The sequence below is a fragment of the Antechinus flavipes genome, chromosome 1, assembly GCF_016432865.1.
Source record: "Antechinus flavipes isolate AdamAnt ecotype Samford, QLD, Australia chromosome 1, AdamAnt_v2, whole genome shotgun sequence".
NCBI classification, from domain to species: domain Eukaryota; kingdom Metazoa; phylum Chordata; class Mammalia; order Dasyuromorphia; family Dasyuridae; genus Antechinus; species Antechinus flavipes.
The window spans coordinates 203,808,913-203,833,862 of NC_067398.1; positions in this window are offsets into that span (position 1 = coordinate 203,808,913).

Below are 24,950 nucleotides of genomic sequence, written 5' to 3' on the forward strand. Positions count from 1 at the left end.
AACAAGTGGTTATTCAGCTTCTATTTGAACAGTAAAATTGATTTAAGGTAATTCATTCAATTTCTAAAAATGTTCTAACTTTTCTGATTCCCTTCCCCATAATTATATCAGCATCTAAACTGGATCTAAAATCTGTCATTGCTGGCAAAAGATAATGAATAAATCGACAACATCATTTCTTCATAACTCATGAATATAAAGACACTAGTCATCTTTTCATTTAGTCCATCAGATGGGCTCATCACCATCAGACCACCTAGCCACCTGTAATAGCTTTGGAAAAGAGAATTAAAACCAATCCTCTCAGATAGTAGATATAATAAGACCAGCATTTTTAGAGGATCATAACTTTCTTTGCTACTGTAAGAGTATGACAACTTTCCATCTTGTAACATACTCTATGTTACAACTCTTGGAAACCCCAATTGAAATTTTTCTTCTTTTGATTCTGTCACCTATGACCTCATCATCATCTATCATCTATCTCAATATTTCTTCTTTGATACTGTTATGTAGCTCAACTCTCCTGTCCCAATATTCCCACTAATAGAATTACTATTCAATTCTTAACAAATTGCCTTTGATATACAAACCAATTTTTTTTTTGTTATACTCCTTCCATTTTCTTGTACTCATGGCTATTAAACTCCTCCCAGCATGTTAAATAATCTTCCCCTTTTGTCCCTCCTCTACATATTGGACTTAGAGAAGGAAGCTTATTTTTCAGTGTTCACTTTCATTTTCAGGCTCTTCCTCTGCTAACTTATTGAGAATACTGTTAAAATCTTCAGTCTATATGACATTTTAGAAGTCTTGTTGGGAGTAGTATAATACCTGTGAATTACAGAGTTTTAGATTTGGGAAGGATCTTAGTGTGTACTTTGCTCAACCAGTATTTGAAAAGGAAAAATCACTACAACATAAACAGCAATCAAAGCAAAGGAACTTAATATTCCCTTGCAATACACCCTTTCAAAAATCATTCTGATAAGCAACATTTTTTAAACATTGTTTCTAAATTTGCCAGTTTTTGCCATTTCTATCAAATACTTCACACTTCTACTCTCTGGATGTACCAGAATCAGTAGATTCTATACAAATGAAAATCCTTAAAAGACTTGAACATTTCTATCACATATAAGGCTCCCCTCTGATTTTTTTTTTCCTTTTCAAGCCAAAATCCCAAGTCTTTTAAAATATTCTTCATATGGCATGGAAGCTAAACGAGCCAACATCCTGGATGTTTTCTTTTGAATGTCTTTCACTTCTAAGAATCTTTATTAAAAAGTTAAGAAATAATTATATTATTCCAACTATTGACTTCAACATAGAAAATAGATTATTTATTTAAAGATATAAGTATATCTATCAATCTATATATCTCTATATAAGTATGTATGCCCACTGATAACCATTTCCAAAAGACAATTGATCAAAAAATATGAATGAATAAACCATTTTTTTATTTTTCCTTAATTTTTTTTATGTTTCCAAATAGATGCAAAGACAGTTTTCCATACTGAACTCTGCAAAACATTGTATTCCAAATTTTTCTCCCTCCCTAGTTCACCCCTTCCCTAGACAGCAAGTAATCCAATGTAGGTTAAACCTGTGCAATTCCTCCAAACTTATTTCCACATTTATCATGCTTCCCAAGAAAAATCAGAACAAAAAGGAGAAAAAATGATAAAGGGGGAAACAAAAAACAATACACAAGTAATTAAACTGCCCCCCCCCCAAAAAAAGGTTAAAATACTATGCTTTGATTAGCATTCAGTCTCCATGATTATTCTTCTGGAAGTTGATGGCTTTCCAATGCAAGTCTAATGAAATTGTCTTGAATCACAACATTGTTTAAAAAGAGCCAAGTCCATTGCAGTTGATCATCTCATAATCTTGTTATTGCTGTGTACATTGATGTTTTCTTGGTTCTACTCACTTCACTTAGCATGAGTTCAAACTTTTTTTTTCATGCTTTTCTTAAATCGGCCTGCTGTCATTTCTTAGAGGACAATAATTTTTTGTTTTTGCATTCATATACCATAACTTATTCAGGCACTCCCCAACTGATGGACTTCCACTCAATTTTTAGTTCTTTATCACTAAAAAAAGGACTGCTACAAACATTTTTATGCATGTGGATCCTTTTCCCTTTTTTATGATCTCTTTGTGATAATAGACTTATTGAGGCACTGCTGGATCAAAAGATGTTCACTTTGTTTGATAGCCCTTTGGATATAGTTTTAAATTGTTCTCCAGAATGGTTGAATCAATTCACAGTGTATTAGTGTTCCTATCTTCCTACATCCTCTCCAACATTTATCATTATCTTTTCCTGTTTTCTCAGCCAATCTGAGAAATATGAAGTGGCACCTCAGTTTCCTTAATTTGCATTTCTCTAAGCAATGATGATTTAGAGTATTTTTTTCATATGACTACAAATAGTTTTAATTTCCTCATCTGAAAATAAGCAAACTATTCTTAAATGAAGAACCATGAAGTTTTCATAATACATCACAAGAACATCAACATAAACATGGGCTTTTACTTCACAAATTAAAAATAGGCAAAAATGATCCAAAAATTTGCAATAACAATCTATGTGAGAAGAAAATTTTGGAATTAAATTTGGAATTGTGCAAATAAAGTTTCTGAAATTGTATCACTTTTCAACCAGAGATTCCATTGACAGAGATATACCTAAAGGAAGTCATCAATAAGAAAAAAATGTTCCCATGTTCTTCAAAATATTTATAGCAACACCTTTTTCATAAATCTATGAATTAAAAATAAGATAATTTTTTTGTTAATTGGGGAAGGCTAAATAAATGTTGGTACATACATATATACATATATGTATATACACACACACATATGTGTGTGTGTGTGTGTGTATAATGGAATATTACTATGCTTCAAGAAATTGTATATGTGTTGAATTGGGGAAGGAAACTGCAAACCATTCTCTTATCTTTCCCAAGAAATCTCTAGAGTTAGACATGACTGAAGAACTGAACAACATATGATCAATACATAGCAATAAAGAAACAAATATATAAAGTGTTACAAAATAAAGTGAGCAGAACCAAGGAAACCATATACATAAAAATAGCAACAATTTAAATTGAAAGAATCAAGACATAATAATAAATTAAAAATAAATGTAACAAAATAATAAAGATCAAAAAAAGATATTAGAAACCTTCAAACCCCTTCATGGAGGTAATAGATTCACATTTGTTACATATTGAATATGCTTTCATACTTTTTAAATGTATTAAAGAATTTTGCTGAGTTTTTTTTTTCTTTATAACAAAATTAATATTTGTTATATGGAATGACCGTCAGGGAGAAGGAGTGATATATGTCAAAGAAATTATAATTTATAACAAATGATTTGGGGAGACCTAGAGTTCCACCTTTTTTCTAAAATATTGATTTCAAAAATTTGGTCTTTTGAAATACATTACTAATAATGAAATTGGATTACTTTTCTTTCTTTCTTTTTAAATAATTACAACTTTTTATTGACAGAACCCATGCCTGGGTAGTTTTTTACATTATCCCTCACACTCAATTCTGTTCTGACTTTTCCCTTCCCTCCCTCCACTCCCTCCCCAGATGGCAAGCAGTCCTCTTACATGTTAAATATGTCACAATATATCCTAGATAAAATATGTGTGCAAAACCAAACAATTCTCTTGTATAGGAAGAGTTGGATTCAGAAGATAAAAATAACCCAGGAAGAAAAACAAAAATGCAAACAGTTTACATTCATTTCCCAGTGTTCTTTCTTTGGGTGTAGCAGCTTCTGTCCATCACTGATCAATTGAAACGGAGTTAGATCTTCTCTTTGTCGAAGAAATCCACTTAAATCAGAATACATCATCATACAGTATCATTGTTGAGGTATTATAATGATGTTCTGGTTCTGCTCATTTCACTTAGCATCATTCATGTAAGTCTCTCCAAGCCTCTTTGTATTCATCCTGCTAGTCATTTCTTACAGAACAATAATATTCCATAACATTCATATACCACAATTTACCCAACCATTCTCCAATTGATGGGCATCCATTCATTTTCCAGCTTCTAGCCACTACAGACATGGCTGCCACAAACATTTTGGTACATACAGGTCCCTTTCCTTTCTTTAGTATCTCTTAGGAACATAAGCCCAGTAGTAACACTGCTGGATCAAAGGGTATGAACAGTTTGATAATTTTTGGGGCATAATTTCAGATTGCTCTCCAGAATGCCTGGATTTCCTGCGTCTCCTCCACCATTCATCATTGTTTTTTTCCTGTCATCTTAGCCAATCTGACAGGTGTGTAGTGGTATCTCAGAGTTGTCTTAATTTTCATTTCTCTGATCAATAGTGTTTTGGGACACTCTTTCACATGAGTGGAAATAGTTTCAATTTCATCATCTGAAAACTCTCTGTTCATATCCTTTGACCATTTATCAATTGGAGAATGGCTTGATTTCTTATAAATTAGAATAAATTCTCTCTATATATTTTGGAAATGAGGCCTTTATCAGAACCTTTAACTGTGAAGTTGTTTTCCCAGTTTGTTGCTTCCCTTCTAATCTTGGTTGCATTAATTTGCTTGTAAAAAGGCCTTTTAATTTGATATAATCAAAATTTTATATTTTGTGATTAATAATGATCTCTAATTCAGGTTTGGTCACAAATTCCTTCCTCCTCCATAAGTCTGAGAGGTAAACTATTGGATTAGTTTTCTTAAAAATCTTGTTTAAAACCCACATAGGTGGGAAACTTTGTGTTATATTCAGGTTTGGGTGGGGATAGAATTTTAGTATAGATTGCTTAAGGTTACAAATACAAATATTAGAATAGTGTAGGTTTGATATCATGTCATTCCCAGCTTTATTGTTAATCAAACAGAATTGATTATAATCCTGCTTTCTGTTGTGCCACAGTTACCTTTTAATGTCCTGACCCAGTTTCCCTAATTGTCCTATTCAGTTACTCTGCCTCAGGCTATAACCATTCCCTCTTAATGTTGGGATAAAGGTCTTATATCTTAGACCTTAGGCTATAATCATTCCCTCTTATTGATAGGATAAAGATCTTTATCCATTTTAGACATCATTAGAATATCAGGAGCCTCTCCAGTATCTCCCATTGTCATCCTAGGTACCTCCCTTCATTAGGTCATCCCCATCCAGATACCTCTCCCATTATGTCATTGTCCTTATTACCCTATAAAAGAATCTTGTATTTGACATTCACTGTTGGATTCTTTGAGACAATAGTCTGATTCAGCCCTGGGACCAAACCATGGTTCCATTTGGTCCTATTAAATCTCTCCCATTTAATAAATTATTAAATACTCTCTAATCTCTATCTTGCTTAGTTTCTCTGGCATTACATTCCAAGGACATATAAGCTATAAAATCCCCTCATGATTATCTTTGGTCTAACAGAAAGACCGCCAAATGATTATCCTTTTGTCAATAAAGATTCTGGCATTATTAATAAAATGATTACATTACCCATGAATTATCTCTCAAATTTTTTATGCATCACAAATTGGATATCATGTTAATGTAAGGAACAAAAAGAATTGGTATTTTTTGTTTTTTAGAAAAAGGATAGGGAGGGCAAAATCAAGATGGCAGATAATAGACACATCCTTATATGAGCTCCTTCTAATGTCCCTCAGATCACCATCAGATCAAGCTTCTGAACTGGTTTTGAAGTGACAATCCACAGATATTTGGAGTGTAACAAATTTCCAGCAGGAGATCATTTGGAAAACTTCAGAAAATGTCTGTTTCAATCAGGAAGAAGGGGAGGTTGCTGAGCACAGACACAGTGCAGGGAGCCTTTGCAGGAAGCCAGAGAACTGCAGCATCCTGCATCATGGAATCCTCTGAGAGGCTCTTAGGCAACTCTGTCTTGGTTACAAGCCAGGGAGATACCCAAAGCAAATATAAAAGACAAATAATGAGCCTCCGAAACCCACGTAAATATGGGACCTAGCCATACCTACCTAGCAGCAGAAGTCAATCAGCAGCACTGGACCCAGGGCAACTTAAAGGGGCTTTTGCCTCTTTGCATTAAAAATAAACCTTGACCTTTGTAAAAAAAAAATGACCAAAAATCAAAAAGAAATCTGATCATTGATAGTTTTTATGGAGAAAGAAAACAGACTTAATAAAACTGTATCTCCTAAAAGAAAATCATTTCCAGATGAAGCTACAAAGGGTGATATGTGTTGGTCCCCATTTCATAAGGCTCTCTTGGAAGAATTCAAAAAAGATATTAAAAGAGAATTAGAACAAAAATGGGGAAATCATTGGTTTCAATTTGTTCAGTTCTGATTTTTAATGAGTTATTTTCTTCATTTGCTTTTTTTACTTCTTTTTGTATATGTCCAATTGAGTTTTTAATATTACCTGTATAATTTGATTTTACTGATATAACATAAAAACAGGAAGTAAAAATGGAAAGGGGATAGTGTCAGAAAAAGGGGAAAGGGGAGATAAAAAGAGGGAAACTACATCCCACGAAGAGACAAAGGAAACCTATCATATCTGAGGGAATTTAGAGAGGGGGAGGAACATTGTGTGAATGTTACTCTCATCAGAATTGGCTCAAAGAGAAAATAATTGACATATTTGTTTTGCAGAGAATCTTCTCTCACCTCATTAAAAAGGGGGAAAGGAAAAAGGAAAAGGAAAAGAGTAATAAGGGATGGGTACAAGAAAAGGGGAAGAGATTCAAAGTGGGGAGGGAGGGATCCTAAAGAGGGTGAGCGGCGTGATACAAGTGGGGCTCATAAGTTTAAAATTGGGATAGAGGGCTGGGGGAGCAAGAAAAAGAAAAGTATAATCTGGGGATAATAATATGGCAGAAAATACAGAATTAGTTATTTTAATTGTAAATGTGAATGGGATTAACTCTCCCATTAAGCGGAAGCAGATAGAAGACTGGATCAAAAGTCAGAATCCTACAATATGTTCTTTATATAAAACACATTTAAAGCAGAGAAATACATACAGAGTAAAGGTAAAAGGCTGGAGCAGAATCTATTATGTTTCAGGTGAAGCCAAAAAAGTAGGAGTAGCCATCCTTATCTCAGATCAAGCAAAAGCAAAAATTGATCTAATTAAAAGAAATAAGGAAGGAAACTATATCTTGCTGAAGGGTAGCATAGACAATGAAGCAATATCAATACTAAAGATATATGCACCAAGTGGTATAGCATCTAACTTCCTAAAGGAGAAGTTAAGAGAGTTGCAAGAAGAAATAGCAAAACTATAATAGTGGGAGATCTCAACCTTGCACTCTCAGAATTAGAAAAATCAAATCACAAAACAAACAAGAAAAAAATTAAAGCGGTAAATATAATATTAGAAAAATTAGGTATGATAGATCTTTGGAGAAAACTGAATGGAGACAGAAAGGAGTATACTTTCTTCTCAGCAGTTCATGGAACCTATATAAAAACTGACCATATATTAGGACATAAAGATCTCAAATTTAAATGCAGGAAGGCAGAAATAGTAAATGCTTTTTTTCAGATCACAATGCAATAAAAATATATATTACCAAAAAGTTAGGGGTAAAAAAGTAATTGGAAACTAAATAATCTCATCTTAAAGAATGATTGGGTGAAACAGCAAATTATAGACACAAGTAATAATTTCACTCAAGATAATGACAATGATGAGATATCATACCAATATCCTTTGAGGTTTACTTGAATAAAATAGAGAAAGAGAAGATCAATGAATTGGGCTGCAACTTAAAAAGCTAGGAAAATAACAAATTAACAACCCCCAATCAAATACTAAACTTGAAATCCTAAAATTAAACAAGAAATTCTAAAAAAAAAAAAATTAAAATAATATTGAAAGTAAAAAAAAAAAAAAGCTATAAACTAATAAATAAAACTGAGTTGGTTTTATGAAAAAAACAGGAAAATAGATAAACCTTTGTTAAAGCTAATTAGAAAAAGAAAAGAGGAAAATCAAATTGTTAGTCTTAAAAATGAAAAGAAAGAACTTTCAAACAATGAAGAGAAAATTAAATAAATAATGCGTTACTTTGCCCAACTTTATGCCAATAATTTTGATAACTTAAGTGAAATGGATGACTACCTCCAAAAATATAGGCTTTCCAGATTAACAGAGGTAGAAGTAAATTTCTTAAATAGTCCCATTTCAGAAAAAGAAATAGAACAAGCTATTAATCAACTCCCTAAAAAAAATCCCCAGGACCATTTGGATTTACATGTGAATTCTATCAAACATATAAAGAACAATTACCCCAATGCTATATAAACGATTTGAAAAAATAGGGAATGAAGGAGTCATATCAAATTCCTTTTATGACACAGACATGGTACTGATACCTATACCAAGTAGGTTAAAAACAGAGAAAGAAAATTATAGACCAATCTCCCTAATGAATATTGATGATAAAATCTTAAATAAGATATTAGCAAAAAGATTACAGAAAATCATCCCCAGGATAAAGCACCATGATCAGGTAGGATTTATCCCAGGAATTCAGGGCTGGTTCAGTATTAGGAAAAATATCAGTATAATTGGCCATACTAATGATTAGATTAATAAAAACCATACAATCATCTCAATAGATGGAAAAAAGCATTTGATAAAACCCAACATCCATTCCTATTAAAAACACTTCAGAGTATAGGAATAAATGCATTTTTCCTTAAAATAATCAGTAGCATTTATTTAAAACCACCAGTAAACATCATATGTAATGGGGACAAACTGCAACCATTCCCAATAAGATCAGGAGTGAAACAAGTTTGCCCACTGTCACTGTTACTATTCAATATTGTATTAGATATGCTAGCTTTGGCAATAAAAGTTGAGAAAGCAATTAAAGGAATTCGAGTAGGCAATGAGGAAACCAAACTATTACTCTTTGCTGATGATATGATGGTATACTTAGAGAACCCCAGGGATTCTACTAAAAAGTTATTAGAAATAATCTACAACTTTAACAAAGTTTCAGGATACAAAATAAACCCACATAAGTCATCAGCATACTTATACATCACTAACAAAATCCAACAGTTAGAGTTATAAAGAGAAATTCCATTTAAAGTAACTACTGGTAGTATAAAATATTTAGGAATCTATCTGCCAAGGGAAAATCAGAAACTTTATGAGAACTACAAAATACTTTCCACACAATTTAAGTCTGATCTAATCTACTGGAAAAATATTAAATTCTCTTGGATAGGGTGAGAAAATATAATAAAGGTTACAATACTACCTAAACTAATCTATTTATTTAGTGCTATACCAATCAGACTCAAAAAAACAAACAAACAAACAAACAAAAAAACAAACAAAAAACAACTATTTTAATGACCTAGAAAAAATAACAACAAAGTTCATATGGAAAAACAAAAGGTCAAGAATTTGGGAATTAATGAAAAAAAAAATCAAATGAAGGTGGCCTAGCTGTGCCAGATTTAAAATTATATTATAAAGCAGTGGTTACCAAGACCATTTGGTTTTGGCTAAGAAATAGACTAGTTGATCAGTGGAATAGGTTAGGTTCAAAGGATAAAACAGCCAATAACTTTAATAATCTAGTGTTTGACAAACCCAAAGACCCCAGTTTTGCAGATAAGAACTTACTATTTGAGAAAAATTGCTGGGAAAATTGGAAATTAGTATGGCAGAAACTAGGCATTGACCCACACTTAACATTGAACACCAAGATAAAATCAAAATGGGTTCATGACTTAGGCATAAAGAATGAGATTATAAATAAATTGGATGAGCATAGTTTAGTTTACCTCTCAGACCTGTGGAAAAGGAAGGTATTTATGACCAAAGAAGAACTAGATATCATTATTCATCACAAAATAGAAAAAAAAATCTATGAAATTCAAAAGTTTTGTACAAACAAAACTAATAGAGACAAGATTAGAAGGGAAGCAATAAAATGGGAAAACATTTTTACAGTCAAAGGTTCTGAAAAAGGTCTCACTTCCAAGATATATAGAGAATTGACTCTAATTCATAAGAAATCAAGCCATTCTCCAATTGATAAATGGTCAAAGGATATGAACAGACAATTCTCAGATGAAGAAATTGAAACTATTTCTAGACATATGAAAAGATGCTCCAAGTCATTATTAATCAGAGAAATGCAAACTAAGACAACTCTGAGATACCACTACACACCTGTCAGATTAGCTAGAATGACAGGGAAAGATAATGCGGAATGTTGGAGGGGGTTTGGGAAAACAGGGACACTAATATACTGTTGGTGGAATTGTGAATACATGAAGAAATTCTGTAGAACAATTTGGAACTATGCTCAAAAAGTTATCAAACTATGCATACCCTTTGATCCAGCAGTGTTTCTACTGGGCTTATATCCCAAAGAAATCTTAAAGAAGGAAAAGGGACCTGTATATGCACAAATCTTTGTGGCATGTCTCTTTGTATTAGCCAGAAACTGGAGACTGAGTGGATGCCCACCAATTGGAGAATGGCTGAATAAAAATTGTGTTATATGAATATTATGGTATATTATTGTTCAGTAAGAAAGGACCAGAAGGATGATTTCAGAAAGGCCGGAAGATACTTACATTAACTGATGCTGAGTGAAATGAGCAGGACCAGGAGATCATTATATAGTTCAACAACAATACTATATGATGATCAATTCTGATGGTCGTGGTCATCTCCAGCAATGAGATGAACCAAATCAGTTCCAATAGATCAATAATGAATTGAACCAGCTATACCAGGGAAAGAACTCTGGGAGATGACTATAAACCATTACATAAAATCCCCAATTCCATTATTTTTGTCCGCCTACATTTTTGATTTCCTTCACAGGCTAATAGTACACTATTTCATAGTCTGATTCTTTTTGTACAGCAAAATAACTTTGGATATGTATAATTGTATTGTATTTAATTTATATTTTAACATATTTAATATATATTGGTCAACCTGCCATCTGGGGGAGGTCATAGGGGGAAGGAAGGAAAAAATTGAAAGAAAAGTTTTGGCAATTGTCAATGCTGTAAAATTACCCATGCATATAACTTGTAAATAAAAAGCTACAATAACATAAAGTAAAATAAAATAATATAGAAGTTTAATTGATCAAATGCAAAAGAAGATGAAAAAGCTAATTGAAGAAAATAAATAAAATTTAGAACTGAATAAATGAAAGTGAATGACTCAATGATTCTTCAAGAATTAAACAAAACCAAAAAACTGAAAAAAATACGAGAAAATATTATTAAAAAATAAATTTAAAAGCTTCAAAAATAACAAATTTGAAATTATGAAAAGGTGAGATTAATAAAGTCAAAAATTACCAAACTATTGAATTTATCAATATGGCTAAAATTGGTTTTATGAAAAGAAAAAAAAACAATAAAATAGATAAACCTGTAGTTAATTTGATTGGGAAAAAAAGAGAGAAGAAAATCAAATTATTAGTATCAAAAATTAAAAGGGAGATATTTTCCACAATGAAAAGAAAATTATAGCAATGATTAGGAGCTATTTTGCCCAACTATATGTCAATAAATCTGATAATCTAAATGAAATAGAGGAATACCTACAAAAATAACAATTTCCCAGATTAACAGGAGAGGAAATAAATTACTTAAATAGTGCAATTTTAGAAAACGAAATAGAACAAGCTATTAATTAACTCCCTAGAAAATTTCTCCAGGTCCAGATGTGGCTTCTATTAAACATCTGTGTGTGTATGTGTGTGTGTGTGTGTGTGTAACAGTTCTAATACTGTGCAAAGTATTTGAAAAAATAGAGATAAAAGGAGTGCTACCAAATTCCTTTTATGACCCAGATAAGGTGTTGCTACTGAAACCCGGTAGGGTCAAAACAGGGGAAGAAATTTATAGACCAATTTCCTAATTAATATTCATGAACAATTGCAGTTAAAATATTAGCAAAGAGATTACAGCAAGTCATCCTCAGGATAATACACTATGACCAGGTAGGATTTATACCACAAATGCAGGACTGGTTCAATATTAGGAAAAACCTGATTTCAGTGGAAAAGCCTCTGATCCTGATTTCAATGGAAAAGTCTCCTTGACCCAGAAATTAAGATGAGTACAAAAATAGATAAGGAAACTTTGTTAAAGGGCTAAAATAGTACTTCATCTAAAATGGAACAGATGTTTAGAAAATAGCCTTCTTTTCCAATTCAAGGAAAATATGTGGAGAGCGTTGTCAAACTTATGAAAACGCAAGGTTTTATTGTAACTTGGGAGCAGATCATTGAACTTTTAGAAACTGTACAGTACACATCTCCTTGGTTCTCTAAGGAAAAAGAATTGGATATAGAGGAGTGGAAATTAGTAGGAGAGCAACGATGTCCATTCTACAATGATAATGGACCTGCCTCAATTTCCAAAGGTACACTTTATACATACAATTTAATACAACTGGCTTTAAGAAATGATTTCCCTGGGAAATGAGAGGTGGGACCCAGCTCCATGATATCATACCAAAGACAGGTGGAGCATGATAGAAGCCAATGTTACACCTTTAGAAGTTCAGCCAAAAAGCAATCACATGGCAGAAAGAGATTTCATGATCTATCAGGACAATAAGCAATAAGATGGCAGAAAGGGATTACAAGTGGGGAGAATACAGGCTATTTTAACCCAACAGAAGGTCAGTGTCCAGCACAAGCTGCTCCAATGTAATTGCCAAGTGATAAGGAGAGATTTAGAAAGTGGTAAATAGAAGGAACTAGAGAGGTTAACTGCTTGGGAGAAGACCTAAAAAACATCTGACATTGAAAGAGCATGGCTGATAATGAGACTGTTGTAGAACTGTAAAATCTGCAGGAATCATTGGATTCCCTCAGATGAAAAATTGTGGATGAAACTATTGCAGGACTTCAAAACTTGCAGGAATTATTGGATTCCTGGCACATGAAGTAATGGACAATAGACTCCTTTTGAACTATTTCTAGGACTTTTGGACATGTATAATTCCTCATATTGATTCATGTTATTTGTCACTTCACTATTAGCCTGTGTTATTATGTGCTTATGTAATTTATGTAATTATGTGTTATACCTCACATATTGATAAATTTATATATACCTGTTTCTTATTAAGAGTGAAACCCTTCAGAAAACCCACTAATCTGATTTGATTTCCCATTTCCTTTGGTCTTTTCTTCTCTCTTCCTGAGATGTCAGGGAAGGCATGATCATCTCCTTTTATGGTGTTTTCACCCCTTTTTTGAGCAGTCAGGGAAGGTGTGATCACCTCTTTTTTTGGGATTCTCACCTCCTTGAGAAATCAGGGAGGTTATGACCACCTATGTTTTAAAAACAAAAGAAAGGGGAGATGTTATGGGTCAGAACTTAAAACAAGATGCTAAGTCAATGGAATTGATAGAGACAATGGTTATTTAGCATGGTGCTTAACAGTTTTCTAGTTCAGTACATGTACTTAGTACTTACTATAGTTCTACAAGATTCACACCTTTGATTGGAGAGGATATAAGCTCCAACAAAGTCAGCCAGAATTAGAGCTGGAAGACAGAAACTGGTGGCATTCCTCCTACCTCCCCCATAGAAACCAAGACACATTCAGGAGGACCTCAAGAAGCTGGCAGAAACAGAGAAGACAAAGGACTGGCAGCAGGAGCTTAAGCTCAAGGAACCAAAGAGAGAGATAGGCCTCTATGAAAACTAGTTGAGCCCCAAGTGAAGGAGATAAGACTTTGAAGGAGACAATAAGGATTTAGACTTTAATCCCTGGCTGCACTTGTGGTGATAACTGAACCGAAAGGAAGGCTGCCTCCAGAGACCCCAAGAAAACCCCAACAAGAGAATATTACATTTTAGAGAGAAGATTACAGATAATGTAAAAATATTTGGGAATTTACCTGACAAGGCAAAGTCAGGAACTATATGAACAAAATTACAAACCACTTTCCACACAAATAAAGTCAGCTCTAATATAATCAATTGGAAAAATATCAAGTGCTCATGAGTGGGATGAATGAATATAATATAAATGACAATATTACCTAAATTAATCTACTTATTTAGTGCCATACCAATCATACCCCCCAAAAAAGCTATTTTACAGATCTAGAAAAAATAACAAAAGTTCAAGATCATTACACACAGAAACAACAAGATTATACAATGATCAGTTCTGATGGATATGACTCTTTCAGCTTTGAGATCATTGAAAGCTGTTCCAGTGATCCTGTGATGAAGAAAGCCATCTACATTAAGAGAGAGGACTGTAGAAACTGAATGTGGCTCTCAACAGAACATTTTCACTCATTTTGTTTTTGTTGTTTGCTTGTATTTTATTTTCTTTCTCATTTTTTCCCTTTTTTGATCTAATTTTTCTTGGGCAATATGAAAAGATTTTTAAAACTGTATAAAATGTGAAGATTTGGTGTTGATAGATTTTGAAAACATAAATCATCCACCTACACACACACACACACACACACACACACACACACACACACACACAAAGAGAGAGACAGAGACAGACACAGAGAGAGACAGAGAGTAGAGGGGGGAAGAGAAACCTGTAATTTAACTAGTTAGTAAGATAACTGGTTTATTTATTTCTGTATCTGTTTACATTTATTTTTGAATTTTTCCTACAACTTGAAAAACTGTTTAATTGATACTTTTAGGAGGTATACTTTCCACTACTCTCTAGCTTGTTCCCTCTTTCTAAATACAAACTCTCTTTTGAAGCAAATATGGAAAGTCAGAAAAAAACAAATCAACACATTAATCATGTCTGAAATTTTTTTTTTTCTATTCCAAGATATATGTATCCTCTGTTTCTACCTTGGAATATCTTTTTTTCCCCCACTTCTGCACAAACTCTCTGGATTAGATATTCCCAGTTTCCTCATTTTGGGTGGTATACTGTCCAGTTTTGAATTCATGTCCAAACTAAACTCCCTAGTGGAAAGGATTGTCAATTTGATTTCTTTCAACAAAAACTATTTTCTTGTGTCATCACTCCGTGGAGTGGTTTATTTGTGCCTGCAGAGAGAGGGGAATGTAAAGAAGTTAGGTGATTAGTGAGATCTCTAAATTTTTAAGACATCTGATGTTATTTCATGACAAATTTGCTTTGTGTATTGTTTCTGATTTCTTATCTTTAGTTATTTAATGTCAACAACAACATTTTATTTCTTCAGGCTTGTATTTAACAAAGTTTAGTGGAAAAAATATCACTTTGCCCTCCCCATGTCTTTAAATCATGTCTTTACATGTGTTTTTCATGGGATGTTTTTCTTTATTTAAATCATTTAATATGAAAATGAATTATATTAGAATCTAACCATGAAAATATATGATTGTTTCCCCCCATGAGAACTATAAGCCAAAGCTAACAAATTGAGTTTTCAAAGTATAGAGTAAATAGTAACTCTTATCTTCAGGCTTTGTTCTTGATATAGGAGTTTATCATCTCCAGAAGTATAGTAGACTGTCCAGAATAACCAGTTTCACAATGTAGAGTAATTATTTTGATATCTAGTAGATTGTTTTAGTTTCTATTGTTCTTTGAATTTAGTGCTAATGTATTTTAGGAAAAAAAAAAGAAATTCATTTTCTTACATGAATTGTGTGCACTTAAATAAACTATTGTAGAGATAATTCTCATTGCACACAATTTAAGAGAAAAATAATTCACCTTCCCTGAGTGCAAAATACACATATACACACAATCATAAATATATTATAAAAGCACTATGCAGCAGGTAACCTGTAATGATGCCCTTTGAAGGTCACCTTATACTGTTTTAAAAAGGAAAAATAGTAGAGCTAGGGAGCACAGAAAAATGTCTTCACTACTCCAATTGGTTCTTCCATGGAAAATAGGCCTCTTTACAGAAGTGGTACATAGTTCCTTTATTGCAATCGCCTTTTCATACTATGATTTCACTTTATCATTCAATCTTAAGGGATATTAGGTAGAAGGAGAATGAGATGGTATGCAGAGAAACTCATCTTAAATATTTGTTGCATTGATTTAAATTCATGAGAAAAATAAAGAACAGACTCCAATATTAGCAGAAGTGATATCCCCATCTCTTTTATTGATAATGACTGCAAAATATTAACTTAAAGGAGAAGAAAACTACTTTCATAGATGATCCAACTGTTCAGAAAGAACACTTTTGTTTTCAAAGGGCAATAAACAATACAAAATAATGCTTTCATTAAAAATATCAATCTACAAAGCTAAAAGGCCCAGCTGTGATTCTTGAATCAGATGCCAGAAATGCATTCAAAAAGTATCAAACAACATTATGTTTTCAATATTGGTGAGAAATAGATTTGGTCTTGCCTGCAAGAAGAGAAAGACTCCACATACATTTGTGACCTCCCCCTTCTTTTTAATTTCCACTTTAACCATTAAGTATTTTAATAATAAGCTCTAATTCTAAGCTGATTTTTATGTTTTATTTCAAACATAGTGTGCCTTTACTTCATCCATGTAGCTCTTAAAAGCATCAACTTAATTCACAGGAAAATACAGTCTTTTGTGTCGTCTTTGTTTAAAGGTTATTGGCAATAGCTATGACTGTATTACCTGTAGTTCTTTCTCTCTGTTACTTACACACACACACACACACACACACACACACACTCAGTCAGATCTTAGTAATGTGTGTTGAAAATTGAATGAATTCAATCAAGACTCTCTCATTCCAAATTCCATAATATTTATTTATCTGTGCATATATTTTATCTCTTTGTTAGAGTGTCAAGTCCTTGATGGCATAAATTCCCTCTCTGCATCCATTTTTCTTTGAATATCTACTACCTTAAAGTAGATATTTAATGAGTATTTGTTGTACTGAACTAAAATGAATTGTTCTGCTGATGAAGAACATTAACTTTCAAAAATACCCCAAAAAGTTGTTAAAAGGGAGTTATCTTGAATCAGATAACTGGGTAATACTAATTTTTGTTTTATTTTTTTCTGGTTACATGTATATTAACTTTTTAAACACACTTTGTTTCATGATCATGTTGGAAAAGAAAAATCAGAACAAAAGGAAAAAATAGAGGAGAAAAAAGCAGAAAAAAGAAATGAACATAGCATATGTTTATTGACATTCAAACTCCATAGTTCTTTTTCTGCATACACATGGCATTTTCTATCCAAAATTTATTGGAATTGTCTTGGATAAGTGGGCATTATTAAGATACTAACATTCCAATTGACTTGCAAAATCTGTTATTCAGTAATAACATATCCATTATCAAAGGATATTTCATGAAGTTGTTGAAAGAAATGTCAAGAAATAGTTTGTTTACAATTTTTATTAAAATCATACTTCTAGATGACCATTTTGTGAATGTTAATAAATTTGCACTGGAAAAATTTACCTCAAAAGGAATAACACAGTGGTTATGATGTTGTTCTAATGATAGTGAGGAGAGTTCCCTTTTGGTCGGAAGAGCAGGTCCTACATGAAAGAATTCATGAAACCAAAATATTAGTTGCAAAAAAAAGAAGTTTTATTGGCATTGGGAAGTCAGTTTTTCTAGGAAGACTGATTTCTGAGTGGCAAAGTTCTGTTGGGGAAATGGAGATCCTAGCAGAGAAATCCTGGAAGAGAAATAGAGGTTAGCACTGAGAAAAGAAGGTCTCTTCACAGCAGCCAGAGTCCTGATAGGCATCTATGCCAAGGAGCAATGCATACTACTTAGGACTGCTGCAAAAAGACAAGTTCAGAATCATTCTTTATAGAAGTCTGAGGCTAAAACTTCCAGTAGAAAAGGAAAGCCAATCCCCCCAGGCCTAGATACTTTTCTTGGAGTTTCAGCCACTCAATATCAGGTCCAGATTTCCCAAATGAATGAAAATCACTTTGAAGGCTTGAAAGAATTTGGTATTTTCTGAAAATGGTCAGCATTCCCAAAAGATCAATGGGGGGAAGGTGATTTGCCCAAGATTTCCAATTGAATGATGCCTCTTAACTTGCCTGGGGAGATATGCTTTCCCAGGAGGCCCTGAGACTCCAAATCTCCCTTCTTTACAGATAAAAGGAGACATAGCTTCCAGAGTGATTATTTTACAGATTAAAAAGGACACAGTTTTCAGAGTTCGCCCTCATCAGTTTGAACTCTTGACCTGAAGGCAAAAAGACCTGAATACACCTGTAACCTTAGACATTTACTAGTTGTATAATCTTTGCCAAGCAACTTAACTTCTACCTCAGTTTTCTCAGTGTAAAATGGGGGAAATATTATAACTTACAGTACCAGTTGTCAAAGTCAAATGAAATAATTCTAGTAAATTCCTTAGCATAATGTCTAGCATGCACTAGGCATGTTATTCATGCCATTCTCCCTCTGATGACCCTCCTAAATGTTGTTTATTTTAGTTTTCTCCATGAAGATTAAAAATAATGCTCAACAAGCATTGATTAAATCTATGTACTACATAATGAAAAGTAAATATATGTAATTATGCTATCTAAATATATAAATATGTGTTATGTATCATAGAAAGATATGATCAATCTGACCCAAATTTTTTAAATCTAAGACAGCCATGAGAATTATCATGAAGAAATAGTGGAGTTGGTTAATTGTAGAAAAATTTAAATAAGTTATACAGAGGAATTATTGTTGGTTAAAAGCTGTGAAAAATGATTTTTTGGAGAAGGAAATAGTATGTATAAGAGAACATAATAGGAAGGAAATGAAAGAGAAGGGAAGGAAAAAGATTTTACTGCTTCATCTAATGGGGCAAATAAGATGAAGATTCTATAAAAATGGAAGAAAAGATATGATAGGGATAGGCAATCTATAAACCTCACATTCACTCAAACAAGAATTCAGAAACATGTCTACACAAGCTCATACAAACAAGGAGAATTAAATAATAGGAGCAGTATACTGTGGGGAAATAGTTAGGAATGAGGACAGAGAAGAAGTTTTAAGAGGGAGGAGAAAGAACAGTCAAAAACAAAACAAAATGGAATAAATACAAGTAAAGTTCATGGAAAATTACAATCTGTGTATGGAGATGAGATCAGAGATAAATTCTGAAATCATCAATTTTTATTGCCTGAAGAATCAAGGAGTGGTAGTAGTCCCACATTGCTACCCAAAGAAGTCAATTGTATCATAGGTGAGTACTGATCTTAAGTGTCAGTGACTTGGTCTCACCCTAAGCTTGTAAAAAAAGCTGAGAAACCCCAATCATTGATTAGACCAACTATCTGCCAAATAAATAGTTCCTACTAATTCCTTACATCTTAAGTCTTTGTTCCTCATCCACGACAACTCAACATACTCTAATCTTTTGCTTTTTATGAGCCAGACAAAGATAAGTTTATGACTGAAATTGTTTCTTTTATATTTTGATATTTGAGGAGGCTTGCTGTATGAAGCCAGAGAGATCCCTATATTTCATTTTCTCTATTTTTGTCACATATAGAAGACATTTCCAAAGCTCTCTCCTTTATCTATAAATTATCGTTACTGAAGAATTATTTAGGAATAAATACATTCCTATGTATTGTGGTACATACATACATACTTGTTAAATACAACATGGTTCTCTAGTATCTCAGTACTTTGGTTGGGTCCTCATGGAAGAATTGAAGGGAAATAAAATAGAAAGTAAGAAGGTAGGAAATAGGCATTTTATTAAACACTGGTCATGTTACAGGCTTTACAAATATTATTTCACTTGATAATAGCAATACAATTAATTCCACAGGACAAGAATCTGTGGAATAGTGGGAAATTGCCCCATCTTAAAGAAAATTCTGGTCAGTGAAATAATTAATCAAGTAAAATTCTTAGGAGGTAGTTATAACTATGAATGGAAACATTTGTTTTTACCATTTAAAAATCTCTGTTTCTTAATCATTTCCAATTATTTGTTTGAGTTATGCTTTCCTTCCTTCATCCTGCTCATTAACCTTGGTAGTAAATTTTAATGTGTTTGAAATATTAAGCTTGTTAGATGTTTTGCATTTCATAGTAAAGGCTCATTTTAGAAAATATTTTCACATATTAATGTTTTTAATCGCAGCAGTGAGTTATATTTCAGCTGATAAATATTGTGCTCATAATAGAACTATAAATAAGCTAAAATGAATATGCATATTGCTCTCTATTTAAGTTCAGACATTATTTTACCCTTGAAATATTAACAATATTTGATTCTACCTAATCACATTAAGATTTAATTTCACCAGTACATTTCCTTTCTCTTAATAGGACCCTACCTTCCTATTTACAACAAAATAAATTCTTTCTGAGAACACATAATGCAATTTTAGTTTATCTTGTGTACATCTAAAAATGAAAAGTGAAAGAGTTTTTTAAATATCATAATAATTATTAATATAACTATTACTATTAAAATTATTTTCCTGTTTAAGAGCTAGAATTTTCATTACAGTGATTTAAAGAGAATTCTCTTTGAAGATGCAGAGATGGTTCATTCTTTTAACACCATGCATGATTTTATTACAGTTTATGTTAAATAAATCTTGTATTATTTATCAAAGTCATGTGTAAACTGTATACTATTATACCCACAGGAAAGAAAGAAGAAAGCAATATTTCATTTAATAACAGTATTATTTAGTGGCTGGATTCACTATATAATCATTTTTCTGCATATGAAATATCAAAAGTTAAATTCATTCATAGTATTAGATTGCACCAGCAATGAATATTAAATACATTAATTTTCTTCTATTGAAATAAAATAGTTGCAATGAAATATTAAACATAGATCTGCCTAACATAAGGATATTTTTATGCACTTACAGATTTCATAGACAAAAACATATTTTCATAAATAAAAGTTTTATACCAATTAATTGTATATCATCTGTAGTCATGAGTGAGTTCCCAAAATTTAAAAGTAACACATTGCCAAATTCAAATAGTCATCAACATGTCATCAATGAATGGAATTGTCTAGATTAATATGACATGAGTACTATGCCTATGAATTTCTGTAAAGTAATAGTGATAGGATGCTAATTTATTCACCCTCTCCCAAAAACCATTCCAGAACAATTAATATTTTACTTCTTGAGGGAAAGAATACATATTTCAAAAATGAACATACCTTCAAATAATTACCTTAAAAATTTAAATATTGTTCATTTGCTTTAATTAATTGAGTACATCTGATTACTATGGCAACATGTAGATATTTTATGTTCTTGTTCATTGTTGCTGGAGATCATCTTTCAATTTTGAATATCTGATTGACTTACTAAGGAAAATAAAAATTTGCAAATGAGATGCTACTTCAATAAAGTTTTTGAGCATTCTTACAATCAATGAACTTGATTGATTATCAATACTTATCCATGAACATGTAGATTTTTAAGAAAACTCAAAGGTATTGTGCTATAAACAGTTTTGGATTTAGAGTTATAAGACTTGTAATCACATTTCAGCTTTGCTGCTATCTTAATGTCCCTATTCTCTGTTTCAACATTTATTGTCCTTATATTTATATACTGTTTGTAGTGGTTGAAAAGATGATAGTGCCATGACTTGTGTGATATTTGGCAAGCCATTCAACTTTATAAGGTCTCATTTCCTCCCCTATAAATTGAAGGATTTGGAATAGATTTTTCTCATCTTGCTTCTAGTATTAACTTCTATGATGCTTTGAATATCCTTATTTATTTACATGTTCTTCATTTTTTGATAAATAATATAGTTCAATTGTCTTTTCAAACTGCCCTTTTCAAAAGATTTTTCTCATCTATTTCCCTCAACCCCACTCTCAGGCAGTGATGCAGTGGAGTAGTTAATATAGCAGTGGCCCTGGAGGCAGGAAGAAACTCTGAGCAAGTTAACCTCTCAGAGTTCTGGACAACTCTCCAATGATTAAGTGAAAAGAAGATACCAACTTATTATTGATGGACAAAGTTGCCTCTTTTAAGAGTTATACCAAAGAAAGCAAAAACTCCATTCTTTGTTTTCTTTAATTTCTTTTATTTTCTGTTTTTGGTCATTGATGATCAAAGCAATTGTTGGCTGAATTTTATACAATGCAATTTACAAAGAAAAAAAAACTTAACATGTAACTAATGCTTGGAAAAAAATAGGAACAGTGGTAATCATTCTCATTCTTATCATGTATTAGTGCAATAACTATTAGTAAGAAAGCACTCTAAATTGCTTAATACAGCTATTATTATACATTAAATTCATTGGGAAAATGGCCAGATTTCAATAAGGATATTTGTCTAATATTCTTTGAAAAATAAGTGTGACATTCTCCACATGACTGTTCACAAGGTTTTAAGATCCAATCCTCAAAATATGACAAAATCAAAGCACAGTAAGCTCTAGAAGAAAAAGAAAAGCTTTAAAAACTTGGACAGATGTCTATAAAAACTGCTTAGAGATTCACACTTCCATTACATTATACCAGTTATCTTGATGCTTAAATTCAGCTATAACATCAAGTTGGTCTATGCAAAGCAAAATGCAGTTTTAATATACAAGAAAGATTCTAGCTCACCATAGCATGAGATATAATCTAAGTGTCCATATGAAACACAGACTTAAATATCTATCTCTAGGTAATTAAAACAGGAGGCTCAACTCAATTATTCAGCCCTTCAGGGATATACTAGATATGAAATAGAACATTTGGACTTCTCTAAAGCATGAAGACAGTAAGAAAATTTATTTAAAATAGCACTATTAAATAAATAGATTAGTGGTTAGGAAAAATTCTGGATCCATTCAAAGGGACTAATCCCAGTCTTATTATGAAACTATCAGTGTGAAGGATGAAAGTATGTTTTATTCATCCCTACCCTTACACTTACTCTGAAATTATTTTTTGTTAAAAAATATAAATTTACATTGTATATACTGACTAGTATACAATAAGTTTATTAAATAGAAAAGTAGAAAATGGACAGAAAGTTAAGAACAAGATATTTGCAGTCCTTCTTCCCTTTCCTATCTAAAGAACAGTATATATTCCTAAGAAATATTTAAATATTATATATGTGTTTTGTTTGTTTATTAACATGTTTTATCAAAGAGTAAATAGGGAAATAAGTACAAAGAAAATATATAGATATGTGTGTATACATATATAGATAGATATGAAAAAGAAATATATACATGTGTATGTAAAAGCAAGTACATATTTCTAATAGGCAAAAATGAAAAATATCTTTATATCTATGTTTTTATGTTTATCATAATGGAAAGGGGCTCCCAATACATAAATCCTCAGGAAAGAAGTAACTTCTAAGAAATACGTAGTAAATAGTAATTCTATTGATTCTCATAGCTGTGAAACAAATAACACTCTTAGAAATATCAAAGTTGCAAAGAATACAAAACACAATTTAGTGAAGTGCAATTGTCTATAACATATCACTAATGATAAGTTCTGTGTAAGCTGTGGTATAGGGGATATCATTAAGAAAGTATGGAATAAGAAAATTAGGGGCAGGAAAAATGAAATAGTAAGGATGAGGAATCAACTGTCAATAGTTTCTTAATCTCTTTTTGATTGGGATGATTGCCACAAGGATACAGATTGCAAATCATTCATTCTCACACATTCTATGTTATTTTTAATGATGCCATCCCACAAGTTTTAACACATGAAATCAACCCAATGCATTAGATATTTTTACTTTCTCCTTAATTCAGGAAGACAACAGTGTTGCCCTTTGCACATGACTAGATGATTTTCTTTTCGTATCATATTTTCCCCTAGTGACATATTTTATTTCCCTTCTTCTATGTGTATTTTATTAATATATTAGGGGTTGCCCAAACTCCTTCTGTCAATGTTCTTTCTTTCATAATTCATTTTGAAAAAATTCTTTAAGTGATGTCATATGCTGTCTTTCTTTCAGATAGTATCATCATTCTCATACAAATCTGAAAAAATATTTTTAAAATTTAAATTTTAAAATTTAAAATTCCTATAAAATATTGTCAGTGTTAATTTAGATTAGTACTACATCTGTATTCTAATAATAGTCAATGCATCATACACAAAAATATTCAGATAACAGATAACAGATATTAGGATATCTGGCAGATGTCCTTTAGCCTCCAGTTTCTTAGAAGTCAGTAATTATGCCTTCCTTAGTACTAGTAATCAGCAAGATTAGACACAGGAGGGAGGGAGGGAGAACCAAGATAGACTGGATTAATGAGTTCTTCAAAGACAAAAAAATTTATACCTTTACCAGGGATCTCTGAATTATCTGTGACCCTTAACACTTTTCAATTCCATGTAAACGATGCAAACTACCCTACTCTATTTGGTTTTTAAATGATTTTATGGGTAGGGTGAAGTCAAAATGGCAGAACAGGGGAAAAAAATCAGCTAAATGTTTTCAATAACTTTAATATAACACATCAAATATATTTCTAGAGAGATATAGTTAATAAAAGGTCAATGTGAGAATTTTTTTCTAGCCCTCCCCACTTCCAAAAGTTAAGACATTGAGAATTCTGTGGACCCAGGATATGGTGTGGTTAAGACTAAATGTAGCAGCAACTTTAGGTTTGGAAAGCATCTTCTGCATCTCTCATCTTAAAGAATGGTAAGGAATTTGGACAACTAGTAAGAAATAGATTATCAGAGATCCCTGTACAAATTCTGAGCCTTGTTCAGTAGCTGGAGAGGAGAAAATGTAAAATATAGCTCATTGGCAAAATAGATGACCTAGAAAACAGATTCAGGAAAGACAATTTAAGAATTGTTGGACTAACTGAAAACCATGATGAAAAAAAAAGAGCCTACACAACATCTTTCAAGAAATCAAGGAAAACTGCCCTGATATCCTACAACCAGAGAGTAAAATAGACATTAAAAATCCATTGATCATTTCCTTCAAGAGATCATAAAATGAATACTCCAAGGAATAT